Genomic DNA, 11,598 nt, shown 5'->3' on the forward strand with positions numbered 1-11,598 from the left:
CATTAAAAGCCGAGACAATAACCTGACAGCTCTGATCGGCGCGTCTCCGCCGCGCGATTCCCCGCGTCTGCCCGCGCCGACCGCCGCGGCTCCCTCAGCTCCCGTTTCAAGCGGAGTCGAAGCTGTCCACCGAGAAACCGACTTCCGGCTTTTCCACGAGCCGCCGCCACCACCGCGTTCTATCCAACCCCGACGAACGCCTCTTTCTCTGTTTTTCCTCTTCTCCTTCCCACGCTCTCCGACACCGATCGGTTTTGTTCGAGACTCGAGTTTCCACGTTCAATGAAGTCCTCGCGAGTACCTGTGGATCGCGTCTCGTTTTCGGAACGCCACAGCCGCCGCCTGCACTCGCTTTTCAACCCACCGTGCCGTGCCGTGCTGTACGTCCGCTTGCTTCAAAACTGGGTATCCGGAGAGCCAACTTCTCCCGACTATAACGGGCATGTCTTCGAAATCGTGGCATGAACGGATCAATGGTACGTGCGAGTATCAATCGAAAATCGTGAACAACGCTTCGCATTTGACGCATCTTTATCTGAGCGCCGAAAGTGGGCTGACATGTCTGATCATGACCCACTGATTCTACTTGTAGATACTAGACACGCGATCCCGATGGATTTTCAAAACTTTTTCTCTCGATAACGAAGCCTCAAACGGAAAAACTCTATTCTTTCTTTTCGACTTCTTCCTGCCTGCAGAATCACCGTGTATAAAAATGGAAATTATTGATCCGTTGTACTCGGAGATATGTGAACTGCAGACCTCGCAAGTTAATACCATTCGTAAATGTAATTTATCTTCTGACTTGTTATCTGAAATTTCTACGGTATCGAAACGTGGAAAGGGCTCGATCGACGTGCGAGTTTAAACGAGCGACTCGCCCTTTAGCGGTGGCAAAGGGGTGGGCGCAGGCAGCCGTTGGGGCTGGTTTTCTCAGGGAAATAATTTCCCGGAAAATTAACGTCTCCGGGCCCGTGGAGGCGAGCGACGCGCGTAAACTCGCGTCCCCGCGGCCGGTACGCGTACGGTGCAACCGGAAGATAAGTAGAGGCGGGGGTGGATTGCGTCGAGCGACGCGACCGAACCGACGAGAGAACAGTCGAAGCAAGAAGAAGCGCGAGGAGCGCCGGAGACGATTAACATGGCGCAAATGAGTGCACGGAAGCGCGAAGGAACGGGTCGCGGATCGAAAGTAAGAGCGAAGCGAAGTCGGCGCGAGACCGGAGATTCACCGGCGACTGGAAACTGTTGGAGAGGGAGAGAGAGAGATAGATAGAGAAAGCGAGAGAAGACCGGGAAAAGAAGACTCGCGGAACATCGTGCCGAGGAAAAAGGGGAAGATCACTTTGAACGCTTCACGCGGTACACCTTCAAAATCCTCAAAGTTCCCTTTCGTTTGGATCGGCGGTCTCGCGGTTCATCCGAAAGCGCGGTTTTCTTAGGCGAGCGCATAATTAGTTTCACGGGACCGTGAACTGGTTTTTCCGGCAGCCGATACCGAAAGACGAGAAGGGGGGAAGGGGATGATGAAGAAGGGGCAAAGTCGATGGAAGGGTCGCGAGCGGGCGCGGACGAAGCGAAGGAACGGAACAGCGAGACGGAAAAACGGAGAGCCGACCCGGAGAAGGAAGAAAGAGAGCGAGCGAAGAGACAACGGGGGCCACGCGGCGTTATAAGATCGATAGCTGATGTGATACCAAGCCAAGCCAAGCCAACCCAACCCAGAGCGTCGAGCCGACCCAACTGAACCCAGTCCGACCCTCGGTTCGTTCACCCCCGCGGCACATTCGCGCCATTATCTGTTCCAAATGTCGTCAACGGCATCGTTTCGTTTACGGTGCGGCACATCCACCTTCTCTTCGCCCGAGCACACCACCCACGCCTCGCCTCGCCTCTCCCTCGTGTCTCTCTCTCTCTGTCTCCTCTCCTTTCTCCTCTGATGCTCTCTCTGCACGCCGCACCCCTCGGCAGCGCGCCGCACACTCGCTCACCCCTCCGCGAGCGGGATATATGCCCCGTTTCGCCCGGCCCCCGCGAACCCCGCGGTCTCGCGAACCCGTGCAAGCTAACCGAGAAACCGGGCAGAGACTTGCCCCGTTTCCTCCTCCGCATTCTCTCCGCGCGCCCTTCTCGGCCACCCCAACCCCCATCTCTCGCCCCTTTCCACCCATCTCCACCCCCACAGCCCCCCGTCTCTCTCTCGACCGCCGCTCGCCCCTTGCTTGTTTTTAAGGTTATGTGTTCGCCGCGCATTACGACCCATTCCGGTGCTCGGCTACGTCGTTTTACGAATCCCTGATTCCGCCTTATCGTCCTCCGCCTTCCAACCCACCCCTCGTTCCTTTTTAGTTCCCACCCTCCGCCCGGCCGCGTTACAACCGCCGTTTTCTTTTCTGATCCTCCGCTGGATTCCGCGCTTCTTTTTTTACTGCTCTTCCTCCAACCTCCACCCGAAACACAGCAGCACCCCTTGTCTTCGAGGCACCGGTAGAAGAACACCACTGTGCTCTAAGTAAAATCAAGGGCTGATTGCCGAGGAGATTCTTACGATTCGAAGGACGTGTGACAGGAGGAAGTTTTCTTATAAGGATGCTCGAGACGAAGCGGAACTGTCGTCGGGCGGTGGCGGATGAGCGCTCTGGGTCATCCAGATCAACCGGGAGTGTTCTTGGGAGTGACGAGTAGACCACGGATTTTACGCATTGATGATGAAACTATTCCAAAATAATGAAACGTGTGAATATAATCCAGTCAACGAAAAGTTGTAGAGGGAAATGGAAGGAACACAATTTTTAACTTTGGGTCTTTGTTTGGACTAGTTAGGAGGTAAACATACCAAAAGTCCTCGCTCGTAGTAGAAGGTCCCCTTTTTCGGTTTTCCGCTTATATCTCGGAAATTATGCGCCCTAACGATAAGACCATTCTATACGACATTAACGCTGACAAAATGTGCCACAAGATTGATTGGATTCATTATTTCGCTATCTCGCATAGTTTTCGAGATATCCGCGCTCAAAGTTCACTAATTGTGCTGAAGAGTTAGCCAGTCAACTAAGGCAAAAATTTCTTTCTCACAATTAGTGAACTTTGAGCGCGGATATCTCGGAAACTATGCGAGATAGCGAAAAACTGAATCCAATCAATCTTATGGCACATTTTGTCAGCTTTAATTTTGTATAGAATGGTCTTATCGCTAGAACACATAGTTTCCGAGATATAAGCGGAAAACCGAAAAAGGGGACCTCCCACGTGCCCCTCTGCACCACGCTCACCTCCTAGGAGTAAGAACTTTTAGTATGTTTACCTCCTGAGTAGTCCAAAAGTAGTCCCAAAGTTAAAAATTGTGTTTCTTCCATTTCCCTCTACATCCCCCTTATGAGCATTCATTGACTGGACTAATACATTATTTTCTGCTTAATCGTTAACCCCTTGCCTCACGATTTATTATACGGTTTCAGTGACTAAAAAAGGAAAATACTGATATAAATTGTATGCCTATAGCTGTATTATTAACAAAACAAAAATAAAATTTTATTTCGGTTTAAAGGGAATTATTAACGTACATTTTTATCAGAATGTGATCAGAATCTTCATTACGTGTCAGACACGATATCGTAAGGCAAAAGGTTAAGAGTGAAAAGATATTTTTAATTTCTACATGAAGATCCACTAGTTAATAGCGAGGGGAAGCATTGTTGAAAAGAATTGGGACTTTGTTCCGGAGGCCACGGTATGGGGCAGGGTTGTCTTTTCTCTGTGATCGCACTTGCCCCAGAACCGTAGGAGGACGAAGTTTAGCCAACGGAAAATTTCTAACAGGTAGAACGGCGAAGGCAGCGAACGATTATCTCGGATCCGGGAGCAAGCAGAATTTCCGTTGAGCGAAGTTTGCTACGGGGGTTCAAACGTGCTACCCCGTTCGCGACACTTGGCGCGCCCGGCACTCGAGAGAGAGAAGAGCCGGATAATTGAATGTCGAAGGCGTTTCTTTCGAGAGGGAGAGGCCGAAGTTTTCCGGCTACATCTCCGAGTATTTTTCCATAAATGGGACGAGCCGGCGCGGCGCGCGTTCGTTCGAGTGGCAGCTGCCACGCGAAACGCTCTTCTCTATCCGGTTTTATGTCCGATGCACACAGCGCCGCTGCCCGGGGGTGGACGCGCTGCGCCGCGATGCCCTAAGACGCCTTTCCGCGTCTTCGCGCGGCAATCTGGTCCTTGTGAAAGTGCCGGTCAATTTCTACTTTAACACTTTAAGTACCGGTAGTCTATCAATAGGCTTCTCAGCTGAAAAATTTTTTTTATCACACTGAGGTCTGCTGGAAGGTATATTAAAAAATTCTTAGGCCTTCAAGAATTATGATATAATTAGGTGAAGGGTCCTGGAGCTCCACTGTCCCGTGGGACGGAATATCTAGGTGTACGGTAGTGCACCAGCCAAGTTCTCGCACTACCTCCTTTTACGCGAAACAACTTGGCCGTTTTTGAGAGGCTTATAACTCGGCACTGGAGGCAGATGGAGAGATGTAATTTCGTACACTTGTTAAATGCTATCATGTCTCAATATTGACAAAACATTAATCTTCCAACATTAGTAGGTTCCGAGATATAGGACCTCAAAAAATCGCTAAATTTGTCACCGACTGACTGACAGATCATCAAAACCTTTTGGGTACTTCCCATTGACCTACAAGCTTGCAATTTGGTACATAGGTCCACCATTACTTTTTAAACCAATGGCCATAAAAGGTGTTAGGTAGCGGCCAAGTTTGAATAATTTAGCCCTCCATGTAACTCTTTAAAAATTAAATAGCGTTCTTTTACAGTAATTTTTACAAACGCTTTTTTCAGTATCGCAAGAGGTATTTCTAAGCTAAAGAAAATGGCCGTATTTTGTTTGATCTCACAACCTTTTACGGCCATAGGAACTTGGCTCCTGTTTACAGGATGTTTTTGTTGGGAGTAGATAATACGTGAGCAATTTTTTAGGATTCAAAGACGGACAGGTATTTCTCTGACAAGGAGGAGAGGGTTGACACAGGATTAACAAGATAATTAATGTTAAGTCGTGGTTCGTTTCTCATTTTGTTCCTTGTTCTGGGGCACTTAGACTGCAAACTCTGGTTTCCAGTAGCAGCGACCCAGATCCCGACACCTCTCGAAGGCTGCGTCTGGCAACGCGTGCGACAATGCTCGCGGTTACGACCGGCAGAGAGCCGTCTATGACCGAGTTTATCGCGACCGACGAGTCACGCTGCCCTCTAATCTGCCGCGCTAACGAACAAAGTCAACAGACGCGAGCCGGTCCGCGCGATAAACCCGACGACCAGTAGCGTAATCGCTTTCTCTCCGATTCCCCTACTTGACGCGACGGTGAATAGCCAAGCGAAACGTACTCTCTCTATCTCCCTCCCTCTATCTCTCTCCGAGTAGAGGAGATTCGAGTCGAACTATTAGCATAATGGGATCGGTGGTCGGCGCGCGGCAACGGCTCGTAAGTTCCGAGTTAAGGGTAGAACGCGTGCGAGCTAATCGAACGCTCCCCGACCGAGGATCGTATAAATAATTCGACCGTTTCGAAGTTTTCTGGACCTCGGCGGCTGTGTCTGGCCGAGGATCGATCGCGAAAATACTGTCCCGATTTTAGCGTGCGAGACCGCCCCAGCTGGGAATCGGGACTTTCCCTTTCGGCGACTCTCTTTCTCTTTCGCTCCCGCCCGGTCAAGTAATTCTTGCTTTGCTCCAACTTTCAACAAGTAGCTGGCTAAACTTGCGGCTCGTTTATCCACCACCTTCCTGCGGGAGCTGCGATTCCTGTAGAAGATCCGGGGGGTTGGAAAGATACGACGTCCTGCCTCGAGATAGGAATCTTCTCCTCGCGACACGTCGTGCTCCATTAACATTTTGTGGATGGCCATCCGTAAATAATATGCCGATTTTTCTACTCTAATTTACGAATTTCCTCGTCTAATTTAATGATTACAGTGATTCGAATTTCTTTGTTGTTGGGATCCTAAAGGGCCCACGTTGGGGATCTATTCGAGGATTCCCTGGACGCGACACGGTTTCGGCAGAGCGGCGGGTCGCGTCGCGTCGCGGGGAAAGTGGCACACAAAGTTGCTGGAATTACGTAACGTCTACCCGCATAAGGGAATTCAATGTCACGACTGCCGAGTTGAAAGAACACGCGCTACCATTCACGGCAGAGTAGTCGGCCGTGCCGAGAGGAGAGGAGAGAAGAGGAGAGAGCGTCGTAGAGGGAGAGAGGGGGCGAAGGAGAAGGAGAGAGAGAGGCTCCCACCACCGGTGGCTCGGATATCCCCGCGTATACTTTATCTTTCCCCGCGATCGGGCCCGGTGCACGGAACCTCCTTCGGAACGCGCGCTTCCGGCGGACGCCTAAATTTAGGCCTCGAAGCTTCTCTCCGTCCCAGTCTCGTTTCCCTCCGTTCTTCCCGAGGGAGGAGAAGGGCGAGGGACGAACGAAAGAGACGCGTAGGTACGCGCGGTGGCCGGCTGTCCGGTTGTCCGACCGTCCGACCGGCTGGCAGGTTTACAAGGAAGGTAAGGCAAGACGATGCGAAACTCGGCGAGGCGAGGAGAGAGAGGTAGGACAAGGTAGGCAGGCAGGCAGGCAGGCAGGCAAGCAGGAGAGCCAGCGTTCCCCGGGCTGAAGAGTACCTACGACACACACCGTCACGCATTCACCCTCGTCCGATCCCAGACCTGCCTGAACTCTTTTTCCCTTGGTCCCTTCTTTACCCTCCTCCCTTACCGCTCTCGGTTCTCGCCACGCAGCCCGACCGCCTGCTCGCCTGCATGCCTGCCCCTGGCTGGCTGCCTGCTTCCACCACCGTCACCACCGACGTCGTCACCACCACCACCACCAACGCCACCACCATCGGCACCGGCACCAGCACCAGCACCGCCACCTTCATCGGTAACGCCACCACCATCATCGCAGCCACCACCTTTCTCTCTCTTCATCCACCTTCTCGACCCTTCGCGCGCTCCGTTCGTCCCCCTTCCGCGCGGGGTTCCTTCTCCGTCGTGTCGACGCGGTCTCCTCGTTGCTCGCTCAGAGACTCAGTCGTTGCTTGCACGCCGAGCCAAGCCGTACGTGCCGTCTGGCCCCTTTTCCCCGTGCCCCGCTACCCTCTTCGCTTACTCTCTCATTCTGTTCTCTCTCCCTCTCACTCTTTGTCCCGCTTTCTTTGTCTCGCTCTCTCGTTCCGGCTCTTCGGGCTCTATCTCGCTCCCTACGGCTCGCGTTTCTCCCTTCTTCCTTCAACGCCACCTCCACCTCCACCTCCTCCACCACGTTCTCTCCCTCTTCCTCTTCTTCCCGCCGCCGATTTCTCCCTCCTCCGCCCTCGCCACTCCTCTCGCGCGGCCCTGCGCCCAGGGGTGAACGAACCTACTAAATGACGGCCATGAAAACAGCCGAAGCTTGGGCACGAAGGATGAAGGAAGCTACGGACCGAACCCGCGGGAAGATCTGTCCTCCCCCTCCTCTTCTTTCCTCGCCCTCTTCCCCTTGCTTCGTCTCCTCCTTTCTCTTTCTTCCTTCGCGTTCGACCTCTTCTTCTTCTACTTCTTCTTCTTCTTCGTCGTCGTCCACTTTGGCGTGCTCGCGTTCAGGCCCCTGTCCGATCCGCTCCGCTCCGCACCGGTCTTCCGTCTCCCGTGTCGTCCAACCGCTCCTCGTGGCTCTTTAGGCGATCCGATTTGCGCCGTTCGTCTTCCCTTAGAACCTTCTTCTTAAACCAGTCTTGGCCTCGACCTGGCCACCGTCGTCGGGAAACCGGCCGATTTTCGAACCGTTTTCTAAACCCCTCCTCGCGGCTCTTCAGATCCGATTTACACCGTCCGTCTTCCCTCAGTAACTTTTTCTCAACCGAACCATTCCTCGGGCCATCGTCACTACGAAACATTTTCTAAATCGCTCCTCTGAAAGACCTGTCACAGCGAAACTATTTTAGGACCCAGCCCCTTACAGCGGGCCATCTCTCGGGCCCACCATTTTTCAGTGATAGAACTCCTCCCACTAAGTCGCTCTATTGGCTGGGACCGCTGTCTAGAACAGCCTTCCTCAAACTCGGCGGGTTCCTCACCGTCTCGAGTACCATGGACATTTTAGGAATCTTTTCCGAAGAAATTGCGAAACATTTAATATTATTGCAGGAGGTACCATATTCGGAATCGGAAGAAATGTCGAAGGACATTTATTCGTGTTTAGCATAATTTTGTGTCGCAATGAATTTTGTGTCGAATTGATACCCGGAGAAACGAGGTTTAATGAACGGGTAGCCTAACGAGGGTTCAGGAAAGAAGATCGCGTAATCGATCGGTCGATCGCCGGAATCATCACGCTGGTTTTCCACGGAACGGGGACGGTCTCTCGGTCTGAATGGCTTGCGCGCGGGACGTTTCAAAGAACCGACGTCGGACATCGCGTCGCATCGTGTCTGGTCTGGTCTCTCGCTCTCGACGAGACGAGTCGAGACGAGAGGAGACGAGACGAGACACAGACGCGGTGTTCGTGGAAAGTTTGCGTCGCTGCGTTCTGTAATCAGCGTCGCGCGCGGCCAGGTAACCGTGGAAAACGTCGGGAGTAGACGGCGGACTAGGAATTACGAAGTCAGTGTGTCTCGTCGACGCGGCCGACTACCCTCGAATAGGCATCCTACCGGAAGAACTTGCCAGCGGAAGTTCGATTCTCAGGATCGATTCCGTATGCCGTCGGGCGTGGGTGCGTGCGCGTCTCGGCGACAACGGGCCAACCGAGCAGGCGAACGCGACCGGGGTTCGCGAGCAGCGCTACGAAACGCCATCCGACCAATTACCACGATTTTTCCGGCAATCCATACTCCTCGACGTTCTCCTTGCATGTTCTTTCGGGAACCCAGCATCCTTTACTTCCGCCATTATCCTGGAACAAGAATTCATGAATAAGGACGGCTACTTATTTAATGAGAGTCGAAAGTTGCATAGCAAAAAATTGTAACGAAGTCCTAAATGCATTAGACAGGCATTCGTTTGCCAAAACCGGTAGTGTGAAAATGCTCTGACGTTCTCCTTAGATTTTCCTTCGGGAACCCGGCATCCTTTACTTCCGCCATTATCCTGGAACAAGAATTCTCCGACATCCTCCTTGCATTTCTCCTCAGGAACGCTGCCATTATTCTAAAAACTGTGAACATTATTAGGACAGGACTCGGGTAAACACGAAAATTGCAAAAATTTTCACGATAGAGTTTAGAATGTGCATCACATCGGCAGGTGCTTGGCTAACACTCGAGGATTCATAGCTTCCGCTTTTCCTAATCTCTCAGATATTCTAATTACAGCTGAAACGTTCCGATGCTCCGATAACATGTCCATTTTCTCAAGCTGTGAAACCTCGCTCCGATTATCAATTCATCAGGCTTTAACGACAGAGAGAGAGAGAGAGAGAGAGAGAGAGAGAGAGAGAGAGAGAGAGAGACGACGCAACGAGGTGCGTGCGACCATGACGTACGCGTAATCTCGAAGCGATAAGAACTCGCCGGTCGGGTTATAAGAGCTCGTAAATGCTCGTCGCGAGAACACCGTGTTGTTCGACCACGATTTGCGAATGTCGCGTGCATTTCGTACGAATGGTGACCGGGTTCGGTGGTTCGCCGATTATTAGGGTAGCTCATCGGCGGGGAAACAACGTTGATCGTTCGCGTTTTTCGCACGTAGCTCGCGAGGTTCGCGCCGGAAAAATCGCTCGGACTCTCTCTCGGATTTTTCACGGGGGGGGGGGATCGAATCTCGCCCGGAAAAACTGTGTAACCGGCTTCTTACTCGTTGGATCGACGCTGGTTTTTCGCCCGATTCGCCGCGCAACCGGAGCGCTCCGGTTTTTGTCGATCGAACGGTAATTTACTTCCGATTAGAAGAGGCGTGACACGGTGTTTCAGGATTAGACCAGCCAGGTCGGCTTCTCTCTTTCTCTTTAGCGGTCTCTCTCTCTTTCTCTCTTTCTCTCGGCGAGCGAGGCCTTCGCGCGGATATCGGTCTTGCCGTAACTTTTTCTCGCGCACCGCGCGCCAAGTATTTTTATTAGTTTACATGAAATTAAACCCATCTCCTTCCGGTCTAATAAATAGAACAGCCGATAATAGCCGGGGCTGAGCGGCGGTAGGCGCGCGCGGACGCTCCGCGTGCGGCGACGCTCGTCCGAGACCGTTATTGGTTCTTTTTCATCGTTACGTCAAAAAAGGATCCTCCTTTTAAACCTCGGCTGCTCCCCCGATCGCCGATAAATCGACCCTTTATCCTCGCAATCTCTTTGGTCGCGTTATATCGGCGCCCGTTCTTTCGGATCGGGGACAAGACCGTCGTGTCGCGTCGTCCCGCCTCAAATCGCGAGCCGGAAACCGGTTGTTGAAGAGGAAACGATCTTTCGATCGCAGCGTCACGTTCCCTCGTCGAAGCGTTCGGTTTCGCTTGGTTTGTTTTGGCTCCGACTCACGCACCGCTCGTCATCCGATCGCAAAAATCGCGATCAACTACGTATTCCAGTTGGGTATTGTACGCTCACGGTGGTCGTGGCTTCGAGACAGACTTCAAAATCGCTGTAGTATCGATTTCGCTTCTCTCGGAAACGTCACGAAGTTATTCCGAATAACTGTCTTAACACTTTCAGCACCGTACAGTCCAGTCGGAAAGTAAGATTGGGGCATGTAAGCAAATGAATGTGAAAACTTATTTCATTTTGTACGAGTACATATTATGGGCGATATTATCAATTAGGTACTGTCTGTATTGGTCATGATTTCTTTATTATTGGTTTATACGGCGGGTCCGAAATGGTGTACGAAGCGATCCTCGTGCCGGTTGCATATTTCTCGCATTTGCACAATCTAAGCTTCAGCGTTGATGTTGGAAAGTCAATGAAAAGCAGTTTCACTTCCTAGTTTTCTATATTATCGAGTCGCGATGAGAGTTTCACATAAAATCTTCTAAATACGTCGTTCACATTTCTGATAAACTGAAAAGAAAATTCTACTTCTCTGCTCTAAACCATTTCAGAGCCGATTGTTGTTTTAATCAGAGATTTCATCCAGTTCCGAGCAGTGATTTTCGGAACGTTTTCAAGGCCTGTTTTCGAGCAGCGGAGCGAAGCGAGAGTAAAGAGAGAGAGAGAGAGAGAGAGAGAGAGGGAAAAGGGAGACTGAAACGGGCTATGGGCTACGGGCTTCGGGTTTCGAGTCGTAAAACCAGAACAGCCTCGCTCTCCTCTGTTAACCGTGGGCTCTCTCCTCTCGGTGACGAGCTCTCCATCTCGCTCGATCTCCGGCTGTTCCGTTCCCTTACCTTTTTACCTGTTCGGTCGCACCCTTGCCGAGATTTCCTACGTCCCCGTTCCGCTCTCTCAATTGTTTTCGGATCGCAGGCAGCCATGGGAACCGCGCTGTAAACCACCCGGAAAGAGGGCTCCCGAAGATTCAGCCACCGGTCCGCTCGAGACGAGGGGCAATTGATCTCGGCCCCTCTAGCGTCGCGACGCCGCCATGCAGAACAGCCTTCTAGGCGTCGCGAAACACGATGACGTTCTCGCGTAGGTGTCGG

Source organism: Lasioglossum baleicum, chromosome 15, assembly GCF_051020765.1.
Source record: "Lasioglossum baleicum chromosome 15, iyLasBale1, whole genome shotgun sequence".
NCBI classification, from domain to species: Eukaryota; Metazoa; Arthropoda; class Insecta; order Hymenoptera; family Halictidae; genus Lasioglossum; species Lasioglossum baleicum.